This window comes from Sinocyclocheilus rhinocerous, unplaced genomic scaffold (genome assembly GCF_001515625.1).
Source record: "Sinocyclocheilus rhinocerous isolate Xijiao unplaced genomic scaffold, SAMN03320098_v1.1 scaffold511, whole genome shotgun sequence".
Taxonomy (NCBI): domain Eukaryota; kingdom Metazoa; phylum Chordata; class Actinopteri; order Cypriniformes; family Cyprinidae; genus Sinocyclocheilus; species Sinocyclocheilus rhinocerous.
In genome coordinates, this window is record NW_015656163.1 from 67,163 (window position 1) to 78,361 (window position 11,199).

An 11,199-nucleotide genomic window follows, 5' to 3' on the forward strand; every position below is an offset into this window, starting at 1 on the left:
GGTGACTTGTGAGATGTTCGGGACAGGTTTTGTGAGATTCACCAATGAACATGTATTTATCATTCCAAATGACTGTATTCTGCTGATGCATGAGAGTGGACAGTGTCAAAATGGCTTTCCTGCTGCCGTTTTAAAGAGATGTACAAATGCTTGACGGATTCTGGTGATACTTTGACCCTCACAATTTATGAGCTGCTCCGTAGCTAAATTATGTCACAAAATAAAATCATGCAACGCTCCAAAAGCCAACAGCAATCAATACACAGATCGTCATGTGTGAGTATTTACAGGCAGCGGCCGCAGAGGCTAATAGAGCAGCATGTCATCATTTCTGAGCTCTTTGAGATGATTGGATTTTTCCTATTTAAGACAGAGTGTCAATCACATTTCGTGAGGTCAGTGTGTAAATCAGTGCTAAATTGCTCAGTGAACGTGAAATATATTACAGTGGGGTGAGAGGCTATTTGGACATTTTCTTTGCGATACTTTGGAATATCATGGAATATGAATACGGAAATCAGTTCTTACCATGTTATGCATTAATTCATTGTATCACCACAGAACGGCATATACGTACATTCCCCAGATTACGACAGGCATGATTTTTGGTGTTTTGGGTCAAAAACAGGTTGTTCTGAATCAATGCAATGACATGTTTCTTCCTGACCCATCAATAGTCATTGAAATTGTGACAACAGTCAAATGCTCCCATGTGGTTCCTTTGGAAATACATTAGCATAATGTCTGTATTTACAGTTCAGGGGCCTCATTTATAAAGCGTGCGTACGCTCAGATTTTATCTTAGCATGTGTGTACACTTAAATCCAATCCAACGCTCATATTTGTAAAAACTGGCTTTGACTTGGAAAAGTGCTTACCGTCACATCAGGGTCTGAGCAGACGTTTGCACTTTTTTTTGTTCGAGTACTGCAGGTTTTTGAAAATGTAAGCTGTTCTTGCAGCTCGCTGTTCTGATCGAATTAAAGAATATGGATGATGAATGGTGATCTTTTACATGTTAATGACATTAATGAGGAGTCGTTTGCAGGGCAGAGAGCTGAAACCATTAATTTGCGTGCAAGTTCAAGGTCATTTGCGATTCATAGATTTCACATCTGAAAGAGACGCGTACGTGCAGTTTTCACATTTCTAGGCATTCTGGTTGATTTTTAGCATGTTGCTATGCAGTTGCTAGGGTTGTTCTGGGTGCTTTCTAACCTGTTGCTATGCAGTTGCTTGCAGTTGTCAAAATATCCAGAATGTATCTTTTAATGTCAAATATTAAGACGTTACAGTCATCTCACCCCCCATTTCTAGGACGTTCTGGCAGATTTTTAGCATGTTGCTATGCAGTTGCTAGGGTGTAGGTCAGGTGACAGCAGGTTGGCCCGTGTGGTTTGTATTAATTTCCGGCTGATCTCAGAGGATAACGGGAGCAAATGTGTGCGCTTGTCAACAGACACCCATCCACCTGCTCACCCCGCCTCTATTCTCATAATTACGGCCAATCAGCCAAGCGAACGCCACCATACATTAATCACCATTTCTCCCTGGACACGCCACCAGCAGCTGCAGTCATCAGCAGTCGAGTGCACTCACTAGAGAAAGACAAAGACACGTCATCATATGACCGAACTGAGGGATGCCCGTCTTGAGAGCTATTTATATCCATCAATCTGTAGCTGTTTATCATGTGTGATGACTGCACATGTCTGTAGGGAAGCACCGCTTGCTATGGCGCTCTGGGTGGTCTTATGCATGTTGCCATGCACATGCAAGGGGGGTCATGGGTGCTATGTAGTTGCTAGTGTACATGGGTGGTTTTAACACTCTGCTATGCATTTGTTGGAGTGTTCTGGGTTGTTTGTAGTAGGGATGCACGATATTATCTGTCCAATATCGGAATCGGCCAATAATGGCTTTAAATGTAAATATCGCATCGGCCCGATATGAAAAATTATGCCGATAAGAGGAATACATTAACTCACATGTGCTCAGGGTGTGCTAGCGATTAGATCACGTCAGCATTGTGGCTCATTCTTGAAGCAAAGTTTTGCCTGAATGGTGATTGAATTCACTGTTTTGGATCACTGCATTTAAACAGAGTTTTTAAAAAAATCTCCGTCCACATGAAAACGCAAACGCATGCTATGAAGCACTGTCAAGAGCATGCCAAACCAACAGGTGGCGATATAATCTCAACCGTGAAGCCATGTTGGTATGTTGTGCCAAATTATGTTAGAAACATGTTAAAACATGCTGGCAATGAAACATCATTTGGCACATTGCTAGCATATTTAAACTTGTATCATTGCCATCATGTTTTAATGTGTTTCTAAAATCATTTGGCACATTGCTAGCATATTTTAACATGTTTCATTGCTAGCATGTTTTAACGTGTTTCTTCTAACACAATTTGGCACATTGCTAGCATGTTTTAACTTGTTTAATTGCTAGCATGTTTTAACGTGTTTGTAACATGATATGGCACATTGCTAGCATGTTTTAACATGTCGGTAGCATGATTTGACACATTGCCAGCATGCTAGCATGTCAGATTTCTCAAGCCAACCTAAATAGCACAGTATTTTTGAAGTTGATACCCCACTGCTAAATGCCAACACAGTGGGTGCGAGCGGTAGCGGGGGGTTTCTGAACTGGCTTCAAAGCTTAAATCGATTTCGATCATCTATCAGATTCACCCTGTGTGCAGTGGCAGCGAATAGCAGGCCCCATTTACCCCGAGTACAATTAGCCCACAGTCTCAGGAAATTTCCAACACATGCTGCAGCGGAGACTGTAACAGACTGTAAACACTCACCGCTCTACTAGAGACTTTAAGAGGGGATCATGTGCTAATATAATGAAGCTTAAAGATGTCACTTCTTATTCAGATTTACTTGCCCGCTGTGAATAGAGAGCCGGAGCACACTTGAAGGATTTAATGTTATGTTGTGCGGGTCCCTCTGGAGGGGCCATGTCAGGATCAAAGATCTTCTGGAGGGCAGGCTTTTCTGGAAATCATTTATCTTCTTGAAGACGGTAAAGAAATTTGTGGAGAAACTACTGACACACTTCAAACATAACTAGATTTGCATGTCCTGATGGAAACAGCCATACACGGCAGCGGAAGAGCAGTGTTAAAGATTTAAGCAAGCTTAGGCTTTGTGTTCTACATAAATGTAACGCAAAATTTGAGTCTTTAGGCGCTTATGTGCTAAAGCTATGCTACATCTGAGAACCCTGCAAATCATTGATTTTAAAACAATGCTGCATCACAAGTAAGTCGGTTTGTGAAAAGTGGCACTTTGCCATTTGACCAAAAGTTGTAGCCATCCATTGGTTCCCCACAACACCCTGGCATTCTAAAAAACTTCCCAGACCACTCTAGGAACTGCTTAGCAATTTGCATAAAACCACCCAGAACCCCATGGCAATTGCATAGTAATATGTTAAAATCACTCAGATCACCCTAGCAACTGCATAGCAACATGCATTAAACCACCCAGGACAGCAAAGAAACTGCATGGCAACATGTTAAAAACCATCCAGAACACCCTAGCAACTGCATAGCAACATATTAACAAACCTCCAGAACACCATAGCAACATGTTAAAAACCACCCTGAACATCATAGCAACTACACAGCTGCATGTTTTTAAAAAAACACCCAGATCACCATAGCAACATGTTAAAAACCACCCTGAACACCATAGCAACTACATAGCAACATGTTAAAAAAACACCCAGATCACCATAGCAACGTGTTAAAAACCACCCCACACAAATCACCCTAGCAACTGCATAGCAACGTGCCTAAAACCACCCAGGACAGCATAACGACTGCTTTGGCAAGCCCCCACAATACCCTGGCATTGTGGCAGTAAATTTGTTGTTAACAAAAGAGAAGCGTTTCAAAAGAAAGGTTTCCCTGCAGTTTTCCGTCAAAATAAAAGTTTTTTTTAAAAATGGTAAAAAAAAATACCATAAATATTACTATTGTAATTGCACTGTTGTTATTAGAAGATTAAATTAAGATTATGAAATTTATATAGAAAAATTATAGTTTTATTGTGAAATACTATATATAGTTCAATAGTATTGTAGGGATATTTTTTTTATTTAATTGTAATAAGTTGTTTAAATAAATAAGAATATTAATAATTATAATCAAAATTGAAATTAGATGTTCTCCTAATTTGTTCTGCCTGTTTTCCTTGAAATAATACACATACAGCTGCATTGTAGTAAGTTTTGCTCATGCAGACGCCGCCCTAGGTGTGTTATGTGGTTTTAATGTTGAATTAATTATCATTGACTCTGCATGTATTTAGATGAATTAATCCAAATCTAAAACCCAAAACCATCATTAACAAATAATATTATCCCACAACATATCATCAAAATCATATCACTGACATGATAATGACTCCTCACAGACTGGAACTGTTTCCTCATCAGTGTGTGTTGGTTGTTCAGCCCACACAGAAACAACCATCAGCGCTTCAGCCAGAGCTCAACTAATTACTCTACAGATGCAATTCACTTGTTTCTCATTTCCCCTCTGGTCAACTTGTTGGATTTCTATTATGTTTTTCCCATAATAGCATTTCTCTTGCCCATCGGCACATTCGTATTCGTGTTTTTATAGTGTTTTTGTGTCCTGTATATATTATGAGCATAAAGGAATTATTGTGAGATGATCACATCTGTAAGCATATGTCCGAGGATGCAGAGAAACACTGAAGATTTCACTGTCAAATCATTGTAAATCGAACTAAATTTTTACATAAACATTGTGGAATAATGCTATTGAACTGTAAATAAATAATTTACAGTTCAATAGTATTATAGTGATATTTCTTTATTGGTTTATTTAATTGTTAGACTATTTATGTATGTATGTATGTTAAATAAATAAAATAAAATAAGTTTCTCCAATGAGGTAATGCACATAGTCTCATAGCCGATACATTTTCTGAAATAATTTGCCATGGGGTGTCATTGTCAGTTTTATGTCCTGTCTGTAGCCATTCATTGGATATTGCACATTTTACATGCAGAAAAAGCATTTTTATAGCACATTGCAAGTAGCAAGCATCCCAAAAATAACTTCAGAAGGAAGTAGGGTCTTCTGACAAGCACTTGAATGCAGCATATAGATGAGTTTCATCTGTGTAAACACAGGAGAGTTATTGCATATCGTTATGTGTCATTCATCATCTGTTCACACTCATGAGCTTATAAAACTGCATGACACAGGTGAAAGATATTACAAGGTACTGTGTTCCAGCCGAGCATTAATTCCACTGTGAAATGAGAAATAAGAAGAGGACTGAAGATTGAGCCATTCATCTTTATGTTATTGTATAGCTGCGTGTGCATTTATTGTTTCCACAGCAACAAAACGATTTTCATATAGGAAGCAGGCACAGAGAATATATTAGCAATGTTATAGCTTATGTAAAGCAATTTACAGTACACTAATGGTAGGAATAATGTTTGGGACGCGTGTTGTCCTGATCAGGACTGTGATCAGTAAGAGCTGCTGTAGAGCTGTGCATTGAGAAACTCACATGCTGATGAAATATGAACCATGAACGCACTGGAAGTTGTTGTTGATTTACGTAAAAGCATCTGCCAAATGAATAAATGTAATCACATTAGAAGAATAGTTCCAAAATATATTTTATGGGACCTGTGATACTTTTTTTTCCAGAATTCTTTGATAAATAAAAAGTTAAAAAGAACAGTGTTTGTTCAAAATAGTAATTTTGTGGTACAATATAGACTACTATTCAAAAGTTTGGGGATCCTTTCTGAAGGATCATGCGACACTGAAGAATGGCGTAATGATGCTGAAAATTCAGCGCTGCATCACAGAAATAAATTATATTTTAAAGTATATTAAAATAGGAAACCAATATTAGAAATTGCAATAATATTTCACAGTATTACTGTTTTTTCAGTATTTGTGTTCAAATAAATACAGCCTTGATGAGCATAAGAGAGCATTATATGAGCATAAGATGAACATTAAAAAATCTTACTGGTCCCAAACTTACTTATAACTTACTCAAACAAATATATGTTTTTTAAAATGATAAAATAATTACGTTATTTTATAAGTGATTTATATTTTCTATTAAGCAATAAATTGTGTACAAACAATTTTACACACAACTTAGTATATCTATAAGTGTGTAATATAAATCATTTTAAGACATGACTTTGTATTTGCACATTTTTCTGCGATTAATCTTATATTAACATAATATATTTATATTATCATAATTTTTTCATTTTTACACTGAATCTCCAAGAAGCAACTTAAAGAGGGAATATTTTAAATGTGTGTTTAATGGCATCTTTTTATTAATTTGCCTATTATTAATGAAGGCCGGTATCATATGTCAGTACTGCTACTGATGTTTCTACTAAATATATTTTCTGTCAGTTTTAGCCATTAATCATAGCCATTCAACGTTACAGTGTAAACCATTTTTAACATTTTTAATTAATTAATTTAATTAAATAAGTGTTTTCTTTATGAATATATTTGATGTAATTTATTTCTGTGATCAAAGCTGAATTTTCAGCATCATTACTCCAGTCTTCAGTGTCAGATGATTTTCAGAAATCATTCTAATATGCTGATTTGCTGCTCAAGAAACATTTCTGATTATTATCAATGTTGAAAACAGGGACCTTCTTGCTGTGAGACAACAGTGCTAACCACCGAGCCACTGTGCCGCCCTAGTGTGTGTAAGACATTTGCGTTGTGTTGATGTTGTTATATTGACTGTGTTTTCAGTGAGTGTAATCAGGCCAGTGTTCCAGACACTTCCACATGTCCAGACGACAAACAAACACATAATGACCTGCTCTCCCTTCCGCCGCTAACAATATTCTGTGCTGTTTGAGCCAATACTAACAGCTCATTTGTTTTCTTTTGTTTTAACAGGAAACTCATCTCATCCTACGCAGAGGAAGGACAGAGACCTCTTTCCACAAACAAACACTCCGCTTTAGCCGTCCAAAAACAGCCGAGCAAACAGAAATGCTAATGAATCAGTCAGCTTCCAGTACGAGCCGGCGATTCTACAGCTGCCGGCAGGTAAATAAATAAACCCAATCTCAGCGTTCTGGAGGAGGCAGCGATTAGAAAAGCTGTTCCACAGCAAAACTGACTGATTGTCACAGGCCTTAATAATTATTATTAGTAATCATTGGACAGCTTCTCTCAAGAGTCTGCTGCTGTAGGTCCAGAACATATTCTAGACTAGTAGCACTAGTATTTAGTTAAGTCTGCTTAAAATGTTTTGATTCTGGAAAAACATCTTACAACAGTAAGTCCTTATAAATTATAGAAAAATGGAAAATTAGCACAATGCAGAAATAATGTGTGTGTGTGTGTATCCATGGCCATTGAAAATGAATGAGGTCTGGGTTTGGCTTAAAGGGGTCATATGATGCGATTTCAAGTTTTCCTTTCTCTTTGGAGTGTTACAAGCTCTTGGTGCATAAAGAAGATCTGTAAAGTTGCAAAGACTAAAGTCTCAAATCCAAAGAGATATTCTTTATAAAAGTTAAGAGTCAACCACGCCTACCTAAAACGGCTCACCTCGCTTTTCAGACCGATGAGCTTTGTAAAAATCGACGCGTTTCAGAAAGGCGGGGCATAGAGGAGAAACAATAATGTACAGTATGTGGAAAATAATGTGTTTTTTTAACCTTAAACCGCATAAACACATTTCATTACACCAAATACGCAAAACAATGTTCTTTTTAGCAACATCATATGACCTCTTTAAGCTATAATAACCCTTACTATTAAAGCTCATTATAGACACTAAACACTTTAAAAGAGACAGACATGTAGATGTTTGTGAGAGATGTTTTCTGTTTTGGAGGAATGAACATTGTTAAATTATATCATATTGCACCATCACTATAGTTTAGGAGTGTACAATTTTATCAGTTGTTTATTATTCATGCAACAATACATTTTAGTTAACCATTGCTATATAGATAACTTTGTCTAGTGCTCTTATGAATGTTGTTAGCATGACTTTGTGAAAATTGAACTCTTATAGGCACTATCACTAAATAAACAAACAAATCCAAATTAAAAATAATTTAAATCTACATGGAATTTCAAGTCTTTAAAAGTAAATATGATTTACAGTATGTACTCTTTATTAAATGTTTATAGTTACTTGAAGCATACGCTTTTTATTGGATGTGTGTTGTGTGTATTTATAAAACTGTTTATAGATGCTTTCAACGATGTGGCAAACTGCACTGGAGAATTATTATTATTATTTTTTATTTTTTTGCAAATGGTTGATCTATCAGTCTGTTTCTTTGTCTTGTTCATTCATTTTCACACAGGTATTGCTGCATCACTGAATATATCCGTGCTTCCCACAATCCTCTGGTCCAGTCGCTCTTCAGCGTCACTAAATGGCACAGGTGATTTCTTTAAACATGACAGATCTGGATCTTCACCTCCGACTGTCTGTGCAGATTATTTATTCTTATTCTGTGTTGAGATGCTCTCGCCTCACCCGTGACCCGCTGTACTGTAGTCTGGTACTGAGATACAGTGTGTTTGCCGAGGCACATGAAATACAGTAACATTCTCCGTTAATGGCAAGGAAAAACCAAAGCACCACAGCAGAGAAAAATCAAATGTCTTTAAAACCTTACTTGTTTCTCCTAGACGAAAATGAAACCACAAGCCAATGGAGACTTTTGCTCAAATCTCCTACTTCTCAGATGTTTCTCCCAGTAATATCATATGTCTCCTAGAGTTTAAGAAGTGATCTCAATTTTGTCTCAAACAAAGAGGAATTTTAGGAGAAACATCTCAAACATAGTTATTTCCAAATAAAATATTTCCTAATTTCTTTTTGATAGAGACATATCTCTGAAAATTATTTGTTACACATATAAATACTGTATACTAACTTATGTGTAAAATTATTTATTTATAGGAATTATAATAATAATTAATAGAAAGTATAAATTACTTATAAAATAATGTAATTGTCATTTTTAAAACTGTAAAAATGTGTAATTTTTACACAATTTTATATCATTTTTACATTATAAATATAATTTAAAAATAGGTATATAAACAAAAAATGTAAGTTACAATTTATAAAGGCAAAAATTTATATAAATAATTTTTACATGGTTTTAAAAATGATAAAATTATTATTTATATTTGCTATTCCCCATTAAATTATAAGTGTAATATACATAATTTTAAGACATTTGTTTCTGACAAAGAAGAATCTTAGGAGAAACATCTGAGATATACAGTAGTTAGTAAATCAGACGACATTGTATTTGCAAGTATTGTTATTTGGAAAGAAAAATACCAGGATGCATTGCAATAAGCTTACTGAAAAAGTGCATTTAAAAAAAAACATTGTTTTAATTAAAAAACAAACAAAACTGATTTTGACTTCTGACTGTTTTATTTATTTAGAGTACTGCATTATTAGCTTGTCATGCATTTATCAGACTCTACTGACAGTATGGCAGCTCACCGGGCATTCATCAGCAGGTTGATTTGATTGAAAGATAAATAATCATTGTACAGTGACTCTGCTAAAACCTATCATATCTGTTACCTCAGTTTCCTATTATTCACTACCAAGCTCATCTACTTTGGCACAGTGTGACGGGAAGAAGCTGAAGCGCTCCGAGCTGCCGTGAGGTACAGTACCACACCAAACAGCAGAACACAATTAAATCTGGATTAAATACCTACAGACGCGCTGATATTTGAGCGTTTGGAGGGAAGCCCAACGTGAGTAATCATCTAGAGCTGTAGAGATGAATTAGCTTGTCATGCATTTATCAGACTCTACTGACAGTATGGCAGCTCACCGGGCATTCATCAACATGTTGATTTGATTGAAAGATAAATAATCATTGTACAGTGACTCTGCTAAAACCTATCATATCTGTTACCTCAGTTTCCTATTATTCACTAACAAACTCATCTACTTTGGCACAGTGTGACGGGAAGAAGCTGAAGCGCTCCGAGCTGCCGTGAGGTACAGTACCACACCAAACAGCAGAACACAATTAAATCTGGATTAAATACCTACAGACGCGCTGATATTTGAGCGTTTGGAGGGAAGCCCAACGTGAGTAATCATCTAGAGCTGTAGAGATGATGTGATGCTGAGACACAGCAAGAATTTTCTAATAAGCTGCCTGGCAGGATTCAGAGCCACATGAAACACAAAACACTGCCAAATATGTTGGGTATGAAGGTTATGAGTCTTCATGTAATCATGTACAGACATTTGACCTCCTTCAACAACTTTTTTTCAAGGATTTAATCTCAAGGAACAGTTCACCCAAAGAATAACTCATTGGCTTTAATAAGTTCTTACTGTAATCGTGGACAGTGGATGTATGCTGCAAATGAGATTTCATAACAAATACTTTGTGTTGCAGAACCAAATTGAGTAAAGGTAAAAAAATCTGTAAAGGTCTTTCATTTTTCAGCATGCTAAATGTAGTGTTTATTTAAAAAGGTTAATATGGTGTATGCAAAAACAAAAAGAAGAGGCTAGTCACAATACTTGCATTTGCACAGAAATATTAGTCTTTGTGTAGAATGAGTAAAAGACTCTGAAATTGAAATAATCAATGTTCCTCAGGTATTCTTACCTTTAGTTAGATTATGATTTCATAAATCTGAATATATTGCATATATGGAAAATGCTATATACTATATAATACCCATTCAAATTAATAGAAAATATAAACCAAAATAAAAATGTAACAATTAAGTAAAAATTCAATTCTAAAATTGTATGTCTACAATCATTTTTAAAATGTCAATATTATTTGTATGATTTAAATAAAATATGTGTGTGTGTGTGTGTGTGTGTATATACATACAAATTAGCAAATGTATAGTAGTATGTTAGTATGCTGTTAGAGTATGTTGTCTGCATATAGAAAATTTCATATAATGTTTGTGTGTGTGTGTGTGTGTGTGTGTGTATATATATATATATATATATATATATATTAGGGCTGCTAGTTTAACGCGTTAACTTAAAGGGGTCATATGATGCTGCTAAAAAGAACATTATTTTGTGTATTTGGTGTAATGAAATGTGTTTATGCGGTTTAAAGTAAAAAAAACACATTATTTTCCACATA

At 35.7% G+C, this 11,199-nt stretch overlaps 1 long non-coding RNA gene across 1 annotated transcript; it reads left to right on the forward strand.

The window, feature by feature from the left end:
• Nucleotides 1-6,984: 6,984 nt before the first annotated feature.
• Nucleotides 6,985-9,742, forward strand: LOC107719705 (uncharacterized). Its single transcript, XR_001637541.1, has 3 exons — nt 6,985-7,117; nt 8,395-8,475; nt 9,691-9,742. It is a non-coding gene; the product is annotated as an uncharacterized LOC107719705 (long non-coding RNA).
• The last annotated feature ends 1,457 nt before the right edge of the window (nt 9,743-11,199 follow it).